General features: G+C 44.5%; 1 protein-coding gene across 1 annotated transcript in view; it reads left to right on the top strand.

Annotated features, from left to right (window-relative positions):
* sema6cb (semaphorin 6Cb) overlaps positions 1–14,653 on the top strand; it is a 206,640-nt gene that overhangs the window by 70,744 nt on the left and 121,243 nt on the right. Inside the window, 1 exon segment of the mRNA XM_034102346.2 lies at positions 1,480–1,638. The gene's annotated coding sequence lies outside the window, so the exon portion shown is untranslated.

Raw genomic sequence — 14,653 nt, 5'->3', positions numbered from 1 at the left:
CTTTTCCGAGCAGCAGACGTGATCCTGAGGAACACGAGTCCTGATGCTCTTCACACTATTTATTCCACGTTGTCAGTTATGAAAACAGAGTGTGGCTGGAGGTTTGGACACAATCATCCTGAACTCGTGACTTGCCTTTTTGTTTCCAGTATACAGTAACTAGACTTGGACACACACACTGATATCATGTTTGTGAATATGAGCATCAACAGAACATGGATATACTGTATGTACATATTAGGGGTGTAACGGTATCCGTATTCGTCCCGTACCGTCACGGTTCGGCACATGCAGTCACACGGCGAATACGCCTTTTTTTTTACGAGTGGGAAAAAAGTAATTCAGGGCAGTATCCACTACACTATATACTCCAGGGGGCGGTATTGCGCCTAAAAGCTGTTTGCCAGCCGCCCTTAAACAACAAATGAAGAACAAGAAGAAACACAACAACAAAACGAACTAAATACAAGAAGAAGAAAAGTTAGTATGGCGATTTCAGATAACACACAGGAGCTAGAACCCACCTGCTTCTTTTAAATCAGCTGTGTGGGAACATTTCGGGTTCCCTGTGGACTACAATAACGATGAAGTGTGCGAGTAGTGGATCGGAAGAGGACGGTGTGTCGGCGTTGTTAGACAGCGGTGCGGTATGCTAATGGTAACACATGCCAAATATGCTAAATCACATCAGAAGGCATCAACCAGATGTGCCAATCACCGGAGCCCGGCGAAAGACAACAGCTGTTCAACAGCTGATCCCCGCTGTTTTTAAGAAGCCAAGAGACATGAAAGCCGAGAGACCAAAAACGGAAGCTTTTGGCATATGTTTTTCAACGACTTTGCGCTCTGGAAACACTTTCTTATTATTTATGATGTAATATTTTCAAGACATTCTTTTTAGTTTTACAGCTTGATGAAACCTTTTTGTTTGACATCAGCCATTACAGATACTATGGCCATCTGAGTGTGTGTGGTTTGTTTTTAACTGTTTAATACAGTTAATTATTCAAAATGTCAGTTCTTTATTTTTAAACTGAAACTTGCACTACTGTTCAAAATAAATAACAACAAACCTGGAATTATGCATTTGGGACTTTTTTTTTGCTTTTTCTTGTTGAACCGAACCGTGACCCCCAAACCGAGGTACGAACCGAACCGTGACTTCCGTGAACCGATACACCCCTAGTCCATATTACTCCAAAGTAGTTCTCCAGTGCATGTTCTCCTTTTTAAAACATTCAGCATCTTCCAGGAACCACAGCTGGCTCTGCGCATGGCCTCTCTGCTGGTGTTAGCCGTGATGTTATGACAGCAGAGTAACTGAGGAGATTGCACTGCGAGAAGTCGGAGCCCCTCTCCGGGTTCGGAGGGTCATCGGCCCGTAAAAGCCAAAGAGACAAACCGCTGATGTTTCTCAGCCGGTGTGTTTGCAGTGCAGCTGTTGCTCATTCTCATGTGTGTTTCTGTTTGCTCTCACAGGAAGTGCGTTGAAGACTGAACATATTTAGAGGGAGAATCTCAAAGGGGGTTTCAACCCCTGGCACGCCACCTTTAAACCCCGCCTCCAAGACCCCTACAAGGATACAGACCCAATCCTGAGAGGAGTGGAAGGAGCATTGGACGTAACGAAACCTTTCTGTAAGTGCAATCATGATTCCTGTTTTCTCATTTTGCAGCGTCATAAATATCACAATGTCCTCTATGTTCTGCGTTGACCGTTTGTTTCTAGAACAAAACAGACTGGACTTGTTGATCAGTAAAGTCTCTTGAAATACTTACAACGGTGTTGGTCCACCAAAGACACTCGATGAATGTCCCAGGAAAAGCAAACGATACTGCGGGTCGTTTATTTAATCGTGATTATATTATATCCTAATTCAGGATATTTAAATCGAGTGTTTTTTTGAAGGTGGAGTCGAGTCATATGTGTACTTTTCTGAAATGATCTTTCACACTTTAATCAGCAGCCATTTTGAATTCCTCTGTAATGTGAATCTCTTCATTTTGGACTTTTGTTTGGATGAAACAACAGTTTGAATATTTCGCCCGTGGCTTTTATGAAAGTTTTAGTAAGTTTTCATACTTTTCTGACATTGTTATCGACAAAGACCTTTGTCTCATCGAGCGTAATGGTTTTTGAGAACTGGACTTGCTGATCAGTAAAGTCTCTTGAAATACTCCCAACAGTGTCGGTCCACCAAAGACACTCGATGAATGTCCCAGGAAAAGCAAACGATACTGCGGGTCGTCGGACGTAATGTGTGTGTGCTATAAATTCAAGCGGCTCCGAGTGCCACAGAAATGGAGAGAGAAGTCTGGTAATAGCCTTCCACCCATACCTGGTTGTGTAAGCTACTGTAGTGCGGGTCATGATTTTAAGTGTTTTTCCAAAGTGGCACAAAGAGAGCTTTCAATCCGCCTCACACACCCAGCTGGACAAACCGACACGTAGCCTTACGTTATGCAACAGTGTTGTTTTCCGGTACCTCGCTGAGCTCTTATTTGCAGCCATTTGACAGAGCGAACTCCGGGCCAGCTCTTTATGCATGTCCCTTTTTCAAAGCGCTACCATTGTGCCGCGATCTCTCTTTTTGGCAACACGAGGCCATTGTGGAGAATTGTGCGTCAGTCAAAATGAATAGAAGCCCACTGCTGACAGCGGGGAAACAATACGCGATGATTAGGAAGGGCGGCGGAGTATACATGAACGAGGTATTGCACTGGATTGCTGGCATCGAGGTGGCATGAGGGGCCCCGATGTGGACGGCCATTTTCTGCCTGTCGTTATTGACGACACAAAGACATATCAAAGGGGGTGAACTGGGACAGAACGGCAGTCAATGCGGTCGCACAGGCGTGAAACGTGATCAGACCGGCGAGATGAATGGAGGTATTATCGTGCCAGAAAATGCTAGGGAGACGGAGGCAGAAAGGGAGTGAGTGGCATTGCGCTCGTATCTTGTCACCCACTCACTTGACAATGCAGGCAGTGTGTCCTTCCCACCATAAGTGAAGCACAGTTTGCTACATATCTCACATGCATGGACATTTGTTCACGGCCCACATGCTTTAGTTGAGAGACAAAACGGTTCTCTGTATGCCAGACCAAAACAACGGGATGCTCTCGGTTAACCCGGGCCCGGTTTCAATTTGCACAACTTAAAGTAAATGCGCTGAATTAAACTCTGAACCCCGCAGTCACCTAGCAGTTTAGTTCAGATTGCTATTCAGGTTTTTTATTGCACATTAACTCTGTTCCACTCCGCACCACCTGTCGGCAGGAACCTCGCTTTGGCACCTGTTTTTCGTCGCTACCAAAGCAGGGAGAAAGTCAGTACCGTGCTGAGAGAATCGGCCGTCTGTTTGTTTACGTCATGCTTTTAGATTCATCTTTGGAATGTCTGTGTTCGGGTGAAAAACATTGGCGAGGAGAGGAGAGGCGTCGGTCCTAGTTTTAAAATCCAGGACGATGCGGGTGTGTGTTGTCCCTGAGCTCGCTGAGATGCCCCCCCGAGGACATTCCTCGTCTTTGCCCTCTGATGAACTCCAGTTGACCTCTCTCCCTGTTCACCCCGAGGGCTCCTTTCTTTGTCAGTGGCCCTTATTCGCTCCTTTCTTTCCTTTTCCTTCCTCCTCGTCTCGTGCTCTTGCTCAATGTTAAACGAGGGCACGGACACACTCGGATGTGCCGAGACAAATTGGCACAGAGGCGGCAGATGGCGACGGGGAGGAGACTGGTTGTCATGCCATTTGCCGCAGCGACTTGCATTGATCTCCGTGCCGCAGAGCAACCACACTCGTGTAATCCTGACTCTGGTTACCCCATATGTACACACACACACACACACACACACACACACACACACACACACACACACGAGCTCTGCCACCCTACACCAGCCTTCCGTCCCCGTTAGTATCAGTGATGTGTGCAGCCGAGGCGCTTGCTAACTGTCACGGTCTCTCCACCCGGAGAGGAGGGGGACGCTGAGGGACTTTGACAGAGACGCAGAGCTCAGACTCTGGGAGCCACGACACGCCCCCTACCGCAGAGACGCATACCATCACTGATGCACTGTACACGTTGGCAGGCGGTTCTATTTACAGAGCCGCTGTCTTAACGATGTTTACCCTGGAGACTCTGCTCCAGCTCGGCTACATTCCCCCACGGGTGTTGTGATATTGCAACATGGCTTCTGGTAAGATCACAGTTTGTCAGACAGGACTGGCGTTCGCTCATTAGGCTGTTTCCCAGGCATGTGGAAATGTTCCCCAATTGAGTGTTTTTCTCTTTCTTCAAAGCGGCGCTGGGAAGGGATTTTAAAAATACTCCCATCTTAGCTTAAATCATGCGGGGCTGAAGCGGAGAACAGCCTCTCGGCTCGCGGGAGGTGACACACTTTAGCTAAGGGCATACAAACAGAGTGTTACTTTATAATGTTGCTTCTCTTCCCCCTGAAGATATTCACAGGTCGGGATGACTTGTCCTATTGCAGGAAAACAGAACACTTGAGAGGGTGGATGTTCAGGTGATATCAGTTTGAAGTGTCCTCACACACCCATTTGGAAAAGTGTTTTTAGCCAAGTAAGTCAACGCATGCAGCTGCATATTCTTACAAATAAGTCATCTCCTTCAGACCTGGATGTTGTCTCCTGCCCACTCTATATATGAGATCTAATTTGGTTGAGGAATATCACATTTTTAGATGAATGAAAATACTAAGTAGTAGACTTTACAGAGCATTCACACAAACCTAAATAACACGCTACAGGAAATGGAAAACAAAGCACAATAAGGCCTCGTTCTTTTTAAATGTAACGAAACATTTGGTAGCCTGTCTTAATGTCACCCGTCACTTCATGTGGTGTGTGAAAAATCAACATTGAAATGACCATCAGCTTTGAGTAATTGGTATATGTGTGAACACTGAGGCACGATTGCTTCTGTCTGTCGCAACGACTCCTTCACAGAGCAAGGACACCAGTCTCCCGAATGGAGTTAATTATAAAAATACAAGATTTGAAATGGAGTAAATGCTTCAGATTCTCTTCCCACTACACCCTGCCTTCCCTCAGTGGGCGGGGCGATGGGATAACTGCTGGCTGTAGCTCTCCTTACCTGGAACGTGACGAGATAACGTTCCCACGGTCGCTCAATATTCAGTGAACCTGCGAGCCCCGAGGAGTGGTATCGATCCGCAGATGTGATGTATTCCCTGCTTTCCTCTCAGGCATCTGCGCAGTCATCTGTGTGGGAGTCCTGATGCTACCTCGGAGAAGAACGCAGAGCAGCATGGAGAACACTGAGAAAACAGAAAAGCACATTTCTCATATAGTTGAAGGCCTTCGAGGACCTTCCTCTCGCTGTGAACGTAATTATTTAGTGATTGATCGGCGGTTCGCTGGTGTTCAACAGTGATCCGAAGAGAAGCATATCGACTGAAACACGCCTGTCAGACGAATATTTGGACTTGGAAGAAGCTTTCTGCTGACTCGCATGTTAACATCGGATAACTATGCTCACATGGGAAAGCTGAAGTGATGCAACATCCCGGAGCAATTCAAACTCGCCATCTAAGCGAAAACATTGTGAAACCTCCCCCAGCATGCAATGTTTTATGAGATGTCCACACGCTATTAGACAGTCTGAGCTGCTGGACAGACGCCAGGTCGGTACACCAACACACACGCATGCACTCGCGTGTCCGTGAACACAGGCGGCAAGCTCCGAGGAGAGAGCAGCCCTCCGTTTGGGATAACAGCTCTTTCACTGTCAGCACAAACAATCTGCAGGCCTCCCTCCCCACACACCCACCGCCATAGTGTTTGCATTCGCCACATTCGTAGAGAAGCAAAAAGCTCCCGGGACATGGAGTGCAAAAACAAATCTGCAGCCGAGTTTAAATAAATAAGCTCCAGAGAAGTCCTTTTCTAAGAGCATAACGTTACGGCCGTGTGCTTTCCAGAAGGAGCGGCAACAGGCTAAATACTGGAAGACAGCACTCTCACACAAAGCCACGCCACTGCTTGCCTTCACGTGGACACTCACTACACAACTCAAGCATTTGGAAATACAATAAATAAGCAGTAATGGTGCGAGTGTGGTGGGACATTGGTAAGGATAAATCACGGGCAGCAGAACATTTCACCCCCTCTCTGTCCATGTGAAACCCACGTGAGCCAGGTTACTAACTCCACCCACACATGGTAGATGGACTTTACTTATACAGCGCTTTATCCAGTCTTTTTAAGACCCCTCAAAGCGCTTTATTCATTCACCCTTTCACACAGAGCAGTGTGCCTCGCTGTCGGACCTCACACATCGCCATCGGGAGCAACTCAGGGTTAAGTATCTTCCCCAAAGATACATCGACATGTTGGCTGCACGGGCTGGGATCGAGCCCACGACCGCACTCCCCCACAGCCACCGTCGCCCCAAAAACAAACGACATACCACATGAACAAATAAGAAAACAAATAGACCTTGCATTCTGCGCCTACGCTCCCCATAACCAGGACTAGTGTTTGCCGTATGTTCATGGGGAAACAAAAAGCTCCCACAGCATGGAGTCAAAGAAACGATCTGCGGCCGCGTTTAATGAGATATTTCCATGTAACGAGAGAAATCCACTTTTAGAGCTCATAACGGCTTCGACACTGTCAGCAGACATGGCAGCAACCCGAGCACACGCCGCTCAGCGTGCACATCTGGACCAGGAGCAGTTCAGGTGCTGTGGACGTGAGCTTTACTCTAAGCTCAACACTCTGAGGCAGTGCCGGTTTGAAACGTTTAGCCAATTTGAATAATGCGAGTGGTATCGCTGCAGGTCGAGGTGAAAGTCAGCAAGCCCTCCAAAACAAACTCCAGGCTGTTTATAATTACAATTTCAAATTAGCAAAGGTTCAACCGTTTAATACCTTTTTTATGTCTGGAACAACACGGAAAGGTCACAGAACAGCGGATCTTATTTTAGCAGGCTTAATTTATGATAATGTTCTGTGCTGTTGAATACTGTTTACTGTGAGGGCAAATTAATTCAATTTTTTACAAAGTTCAAATATGTACCCATTAAAGTTGTCGGTTTCACCCTCAGAGCCTCCGATGCAGTCACATGGGACTGTTGGCTGAGCTCCAGGAGCTTGAGATGGGACGGATCTTTTATCTTCTAGCGTGTGGCTGTTTGCACTCGTCGGCTTGACACCGTTTCTCCACACGCGCTTGCCAAAGGGAAATGGTGGTATTCCTGTTTGCTGCCGGTGTAGTTACAGGTAACCAGTTCAGTTACTTAGTCGAGTCAAAATTCAAAGTCAACTTTATTGTCAACCTCAAAATATGTTTGTGCACACCGGAAGATCGAAGTACTGTTTCCCACAGTCCCGAGGTCGAAAATAACACGTTCGAATACAAGAACACTCAATAATGACAATAATAACCGTTTACTTCGAGTAGGATGTATGTGACTTCGCTCTATCGAAATCAGTCGGAAGTCGCCAAGGCTCATTTAAAAATAAACGTGGATTTGCGTAAAAAACTATTGTTTCAGGGTTTGGGTGTCGTTTGATTTTAAATAAACAAAGTCTTGGCTTTCAGAATATGAAACCTTTATTTCCAAAAGCACACGATAAATACATGTTTGAAGCTTGTAAAGAGAAGAAGACAGCTCTCACTCTCCACCCTGCTCTTCCGCAGCGCCGCCCCCCCCCCCGGCTGAAATTATGAATGTAAGTGTAGAGTAATCATACATAACACGGCAGGGTCCAGTTTGTTTTCATCTGGTTTCAAATAAACAAAGTCTCTCAGAACATTAAACTTGTTTCGGCAAATTCAGATGATAAATACAGCTTTGAAGCTTCGGCATAATTACAAGCGGAGAACGGAGTAACTTCACGTCACAGCAGGCACAACAACAGCCGGTGTTTCTCCTGAGGGTTTCCCCCGGGAAACAAACACAACACACACACAATTACACAAACACCCACACACACACACACTCGCAAGCTTCCCACAGACCAGCAATCCAAACGAAAATATCTTCCCTCCGTAGTATTTTGATCATTTGCTGATAACCAATCAGATCGATGGATTCCAGAGAAGAGGAAACTTTGAAGGCCTTCTTCTCAAAGTGATGACTCGGTGAAGGTCATTATATAATGGGACATATTTCGCTTAACATTTGGAGCACAACAACAATCCTGATATCATTAGAAAGCTAGGAATCTCCTCTTTCCAACGGTGTATACAGCTCAAAATGCGTCTTCAGGTCAATGCGACTGATTTCGATGGAGCAGGTCACATATATAAAAAAAGATGATGGGCATAGTGCACATGAGTTCGAACTATTTCCATAGCAGCACTTAAGTGTTTCACCATTGTTTGCCTACAGTTGGGTTTATTCAGAAGCCATTTGAGAGCGACGCAAGAGGACGATCTTTCCGAATCAGACGCCATTGTGTGACAGAAATGCAATCTTCACCCAGACAGACACATGTGTATTTGGACACCATCAGATTCCAGCCGGCTCACATGGATAATAATAATAATATATTTAATTTATATAGCGCTTCTCATCTGCCAAGACAAATCTCGAAGTGCTTCACAACAAGGGATACTGATACGCTTTGAGATAATAAAAGACAAATAATTGTAATAATAAGAAATCAAAAAATAAAATATAAAATAGAGTACAAAAATAAAAGTCGGAGATAGCGATAAAAATGGCAGTACTCCAGGTGTACCGTGCTCAAAGTTTATTCGAAGGCCTGCCGAAAGAAGAGGGTCTTAAGGCCGGTGGATCAGAAATCCTCAAAGATGTGATCAAAACGTTCAAAGTTATTTTGAAAAGCGCCGTCGCAATTTGAGCCTCGCTGCAACCAACAGACGGTGAGGCGAGAGCCGAAGCAAGGCTCAAAGCCTGGAGTTGTTAATGACGGAATGTGCTCCGTCATCGAGAAGGCTGATTAAAAACCCCTTTGTGTCGTGGTCTGTGCGGCATGAGCATATGGCCAAAGGGCTTAAGCACTGAGAGAAGACATCTGCAATTTCAACTCACTGACACAGAGGCAGGGGAATGAAATAACATTGCTCTTCCAGAGAAACGCCTCGTGCTGTGAGAGCCAGTGGGTTTTAAAGAAGCTCTTCAGTGTTTTAAGGATAGATTCACGATGTTGTCATAACACCGCCATGAGGTGCTCAACATATCCTCATTACTGCTGGAGACACGCAGTCGCCTCTTGATTTCTGCACAGAGAGAATGTGTTTGAGAAAAAGCAAAAACACATCTTAAATATCATTTTAGAATCGAGGTCAGCCATATTCGTACGTGCGCCATCTTGGATTTATATGTATGTTTAAAGACCCATTTTTTTTTTCAGAAGCTTCCCAGTTTCTTTCAGGGGATTATTGATCTCTTCTGCAATGCAGCCATTAGTTTTGAATTTGGACGGCAGCCAGGCCACAAGCTACAGGCCATAAAAAACCACAATTTATTAAATGCTCACCAAGGTTAACAGTGTATTAAAAAGAGCATGTGTTTACGGGTCGTTGGTGTCAAACACTTAAGCAGACATTAAAATGATAAGTGTCATACATGGTGCGGCATACTGCGCATCCCAAATCTAACAAGTTATTAAGATCTTTGCTTGCTTTTAGACAAACTATTGCTAAATCGCTTTTAAGATCAGATTGCAGCGCCACCAACACATCGATGTTCTCCAGATGCAACCAGTGTTCCTTCATGAAGCGTCGAGACATAGTGTTCAACTCTACTGCAGATAATCACGGCTTACATCAAAGCAAACTGAACAAGCCGAGGTGCTGTAGGAAGACGGCGTGAGTGAATACGTGTAGGCAGAAATAATGGTAATGTATTCCTTTTCCATAACCTGCACACCCCATCGCTGTCCCTCTGGATGCAAAACTGTTTCTTTTTGTTTTTGTTCAAATTAGTTGTTGCAGATTTGTGCAGGAAATGTGCAATTGTAGGAGTCTTGTACATACACCAGAGACTTCCCTACACTCCACACTGTCTTTCCGACTACCCACCTCTCTGTTTACCTTCCTACTTATTATTCTGCCATGTCAATATATGCAGAACTGCCTGAAAACTTGGAGCTGCTTCCTCGACTTTCTGTGTGATTTTTATATTGCTCCATTGTATACAGTAGCCGCTCGTTTTGAGGCGAGTATGCTGTCAATTATTGAAAGAGGATCATTCTTCATCGCCCCTCGCAGTGGTTCATCAGTACCCGACAACACGGTGCCCGCTCCGCAGAGGCTCCAACTAAATGAAAAATATGCATCAATTGAGCGTCAAGGTCATTGTGGCGAAGCATTTCTCAAGAGGGATGAACGTTCATCCGTGCGGTGAGCAAATAAGGCCAGGTGGCTGATGCACTCAGGAATACTTTGACAAACCCCCGTCACCAGCGACAGAGCAAAGTAATGGTAAAAGTTACACGTCCTTTACTCAAGTAGAAGTACAGATACTCGTGTTTAAAAATACTCTGGTGAAAGTAGAAGTACCTACTAAACTTCTTTACTCAAGTCAAAGTAAAGAGGCTTTGAAATGTACTGAAGTAAAAAGTACCCATAGCTAGCAGCTGCTTTAAAGAGTACCTGACCTCCCTTTATATCAATAGAACAATAATGTCATTGTTAGCTAATTAATGTTTCCATGCTGAACAACGGCAACATGACAACGTTTCCATTGGTCCCTCTTCTTTAGAGAAGACCAGGAAGTGATGGATACACGGATCGTGTTCCAACCAATAGGCACGCAGTGACTCTAAAGAATAATGATCACGCACCAACACACATTCAGACTAAAGGAACCAGCTGTTTGGGAAATGAGAGAAGTAGAAAGTACAGGTATTTGTGTTCAACATGTAAGAAGTAGAAAGTACAGGTATTTGAGTTCAACATGTAAGAAGTAGAAAGTACAGGTATTTGGGTTCAACATGTAAGAAGTAGAAAGTACAGGTATTTGAGTTCAACATGTAAGAAGTAGAAAGTACAGGTATTTGAGTTCAACATGAGAGAAGTAGAAAGTACAGGTATTTGAGTTCAACATGTAAGAAGTAGAAAGTACAGGTATTTGTGTTCAACATGTAAGAAGTAGAAAGTACAGGTATTTGAGTTCAACATGTAAGAAGTAGAAAGTACAGGTATTTGAGTTCAACATGAGAGAAGTAGAAAGTACAGGTATTTGAGTTCAACATGTAAGAAGTAGAAAGTACAGGTATTTGAGTTCAACATGTAAGAAGTAGAAAGTACAGGTATTTGAGTTCAACATGTAAGAAGTAGAAAGTACAGGTATTTGAGTTCAACATGTAAGAAGTAGAAAGTACAGGTATTTGTGTTCAACATGTAAGAAGTAGAAAGTACAGGTATTTGAGTTCAACATGTAAGAAGTAGAAAGTACAGGTATTTGAGTTCAACATGTAAGAAGTAGAAAGTACAGGTATTTGAGTTCAACATGTAAGAAGTAGAAAGTACAGGTATTTGAGTTCAACATGTAAGAAGTAGAAAGTACAGGTATTTGTGTTCAACATGTAAGAAGTAGAAAGTACAGGTATTTGAGTTCAACATGTAAGAAGTAGAAAGTACAGGTATTTGAGTTCAACATGAGAGAACTAGAAAGTACAGGTATTTGAGTTCAACATGTAAGAAGTAGAAAGTACAGGTATTTGAGTTCAACATGTGAGAAGTAGAAAGTACAGGTATTTGAGTTCAACATGAGAGAAGTAGAAAGTACAGGTATTTAGGTTCAACATGTAAGAAGTACAATTTAAAAAGTCGTCAGAAAAATAAGTAGTAAAGTACTGATACCAGAAAAATGTACTTAAGTACAGTAACAAAGTATTTGTACTCCACTACCTGCCACCTCTGTGCGTGGCATCACGTTTCCGGTGTTGTTCCATGATAAGCCCCAGCAGCACATGGCTGTCTGACAGAGGTTCAGTAACAGGAGACGGATACTCATCTCCGACTATTGACTGGTCCAGACGTCCAGACGACTGTTACTGCGACAGACTACAGACTACCTCCTCCTTCCTCCCCTGATGAAAGGAACTGTTTGAACAATTTGACAGGACATACAGTCACACAGTGCCAGAGGATAAAGGAATATGTGTCCTGGCTACCTGCATCCTCTTGCTATCACACGTTTAAAGATACCATGCCTCCGTTGTGTCAGTCACAGCAAAGGGCAGCTTAAAAAACAAATCTGTTTCCACGCTCATGTGGCACAGCTTGTCCTTGTGTTTTTCCCGTGTGTGTCACTCACCTTTTGGATGCCACAGTTCAGTGGAGAACGGTGCAAAAAGAATAGCTATAAACATAAGAAGTTGGCATAGAGGGTTGTTGTGGTGTGACTGTCAATTCGGTAAAGGTTGCTACTAAGGAAGGAAGTACTAGTTACTTTGATATAGGACACTTTGATCATCGCTTAAAAACACACAGCTTAAAGAGGCCCTATTATGCTTTTTGTATGTGATAGGCTAAGAGGCGGCACATCTCTCAGCGGTTGATTAATCGCAACAGAGTCGGCCAGCTAACCAATCAGAGCAGACTGGGCTCTGGTTTCAGACAGAGGGTGAAAAGAGGTGCTGCAGTATGAGACAAACAAAGAGCTTATCGAACATTAAAGCATGGAGACATGTCACAGTAGAGACACTACATACTGATATACACCTGAACATCAGCAGGAGAGGACTCTTTAAAGTAGAGACACTACATACTGATATACACCTGAACATCAGCAGGAGAGGACTCTTTAAAGTAGAGACACTACTTACTGATATACACCTGAACATCAGCAGGAGAGGACTCTTTAAAGTAGAGACACTACATACTGATATACACCTGAACATCAGCAGGAGAGGACTCTTTAAAGTAGAGACACTACATACTGATATGACAATATGAAAATGGACTGATATCTACTCAGTAGATTTGTAAATCAATTTGAAATGATTCAGCGCTATATTCAGCATACATTCGGGACACACATCAGATGCACAAAGACGGCAAAGTCTTCCAACCAGCACATCACATAACCTCTCAAAGCAGTTGTGAAATTGCTTTTTCCCAGGCAGAAACACTGCATACATTCAGACTGCGAGTACAATCAGTACAACCAGCGGTGGCGTTAGGAGTGAAGACCTTTGACAATGTCTGCCAGAGGCCACGATAATTCATCTCAATGCCTTAATGTACACACACACGCACACACACGCGCGCGCACACGCACACACACTCTGTTTCCCTTGCTCTTATACACAGACACATTCAGCCTCTTGTCAAGGCAGCACAAGAGTAATGGCCCCGGGTCTCCTCCTGAACACAGACTAATGAGAATCTCAAATCCGACAAGCAGAGTGCATTTATCACGTACTCACACTTAATGACACCACCACCACCCATGCTCAGTATCGGGCCCTGTTATCGATGGTCCTGCGTGTACCCTCACTTTCCTAGTATTCCTGTAGCTGGTCAAAGCCACAGGAAGGATGAAGAGGGGGGGGGGGGGCGGATAGACTCTGAGTCCGCGGTGTGTCTTATAGCGAAAGAGAGCTGTTGTTGTTCTCCCGTCTTATTTCTTCCCGTCCTTCTCGTCTCTTCTCCCGCAGCCCTCCCAGTGTGAGTTGGTCTTCTCGCAACTTCTTCTATTCTCTTTGTGTCGGCTTCACTCGTGTCTCTGTGAAACCTGGACTGCTGACGAGTGAAACACTTTGAATGGCGAGGGAGTCGACTGATGAACGCTACATGCGCCGCTTTGATCTAGTGCGCTATGGTTTTTTTATTCGTTGGGTGACGCGACGCTTTGAACAAGGACTCAAGATACTGTCTGTCGTTGGCTTTCAAGCGATTAGACAACTGGCAGCAGCTATTAAGAAGCATATTGCTCATGTTCGATGATATGAAATTACCATTTAAGGCAAGATTCTTATATTGCCTTTTTATAAACTCTAATCACAAAAGCTGCTCACGTCAATTCAGAAGTAACGACGTCCTAACTGCAGTGCCTCTATTATCCTCTGATGTTTATGAAGGAGGGAAGGATTGTTTAAATGCTAATTAGACAGACTGTATGCAAGCTCACCGCCTCTAATGACTGTTGGGGATTTAGACGGAGATAAGAGCTTATCGTCCTTAACTGCTGGAAAGGCTACATTATCTACAGTCCGCTCCTGGCTGTGCTGTAACCAGTGTTGGGACTAACGCGTTGCTGTCACGCAACTACCGTGTGCGGTAACTAATAGCGTTACTAGTTACCTATTCCCATTCAGTAACGCCGTTATAGTTACTGACATTTAAATGGGTGCGTTACTGCGTTAGATTATGTGATGGAACTGAACCGAATCTCCCTGCGGATGTAGTTTACAGGCGAACACAGCGATGTCCTCTCACAGTACCATGGAAAAGTGAAAGTGACCAGAGAGGAGTGATGATTGGTTAACGCGGGGTAACATGTCAGGGTAAGCCAATCAGAGACAGAGTTGGGCGGGTCTTGCCTTATGGGGAAAATACACAGACACACAAACTTGCTAACACACACACATACACGGCAACGCCCACCACCAGCACACACACACACACACTATGGCAGATGCAAGTATCAGCGAGAGCAGCAGCGCATTTACAACTTGGAGA

The sequence above is a fragment of the Pseudochaenichthys georgianus genome, chromosome 16 (genome assembly GCF_902827115.2).
Source record: "Pseudochaenichthys georgianus chromosome 16, fPseGeo1.2, whole genome shotgun sequence".
In the NCBI taxonomy this organism is placed as follows: Eukaryota; Metazoa; Chordata; class Actinopteri; order Perciformes; family Channichthyidae; genus Pseudochaenichthys; species Pseudochaenichthys georgianus.
The sequence above is the reverse complement of the archived record's forward strand: the minus strand, read 5'-3'. Positions and strand labels throughout refer to the sequence as shown.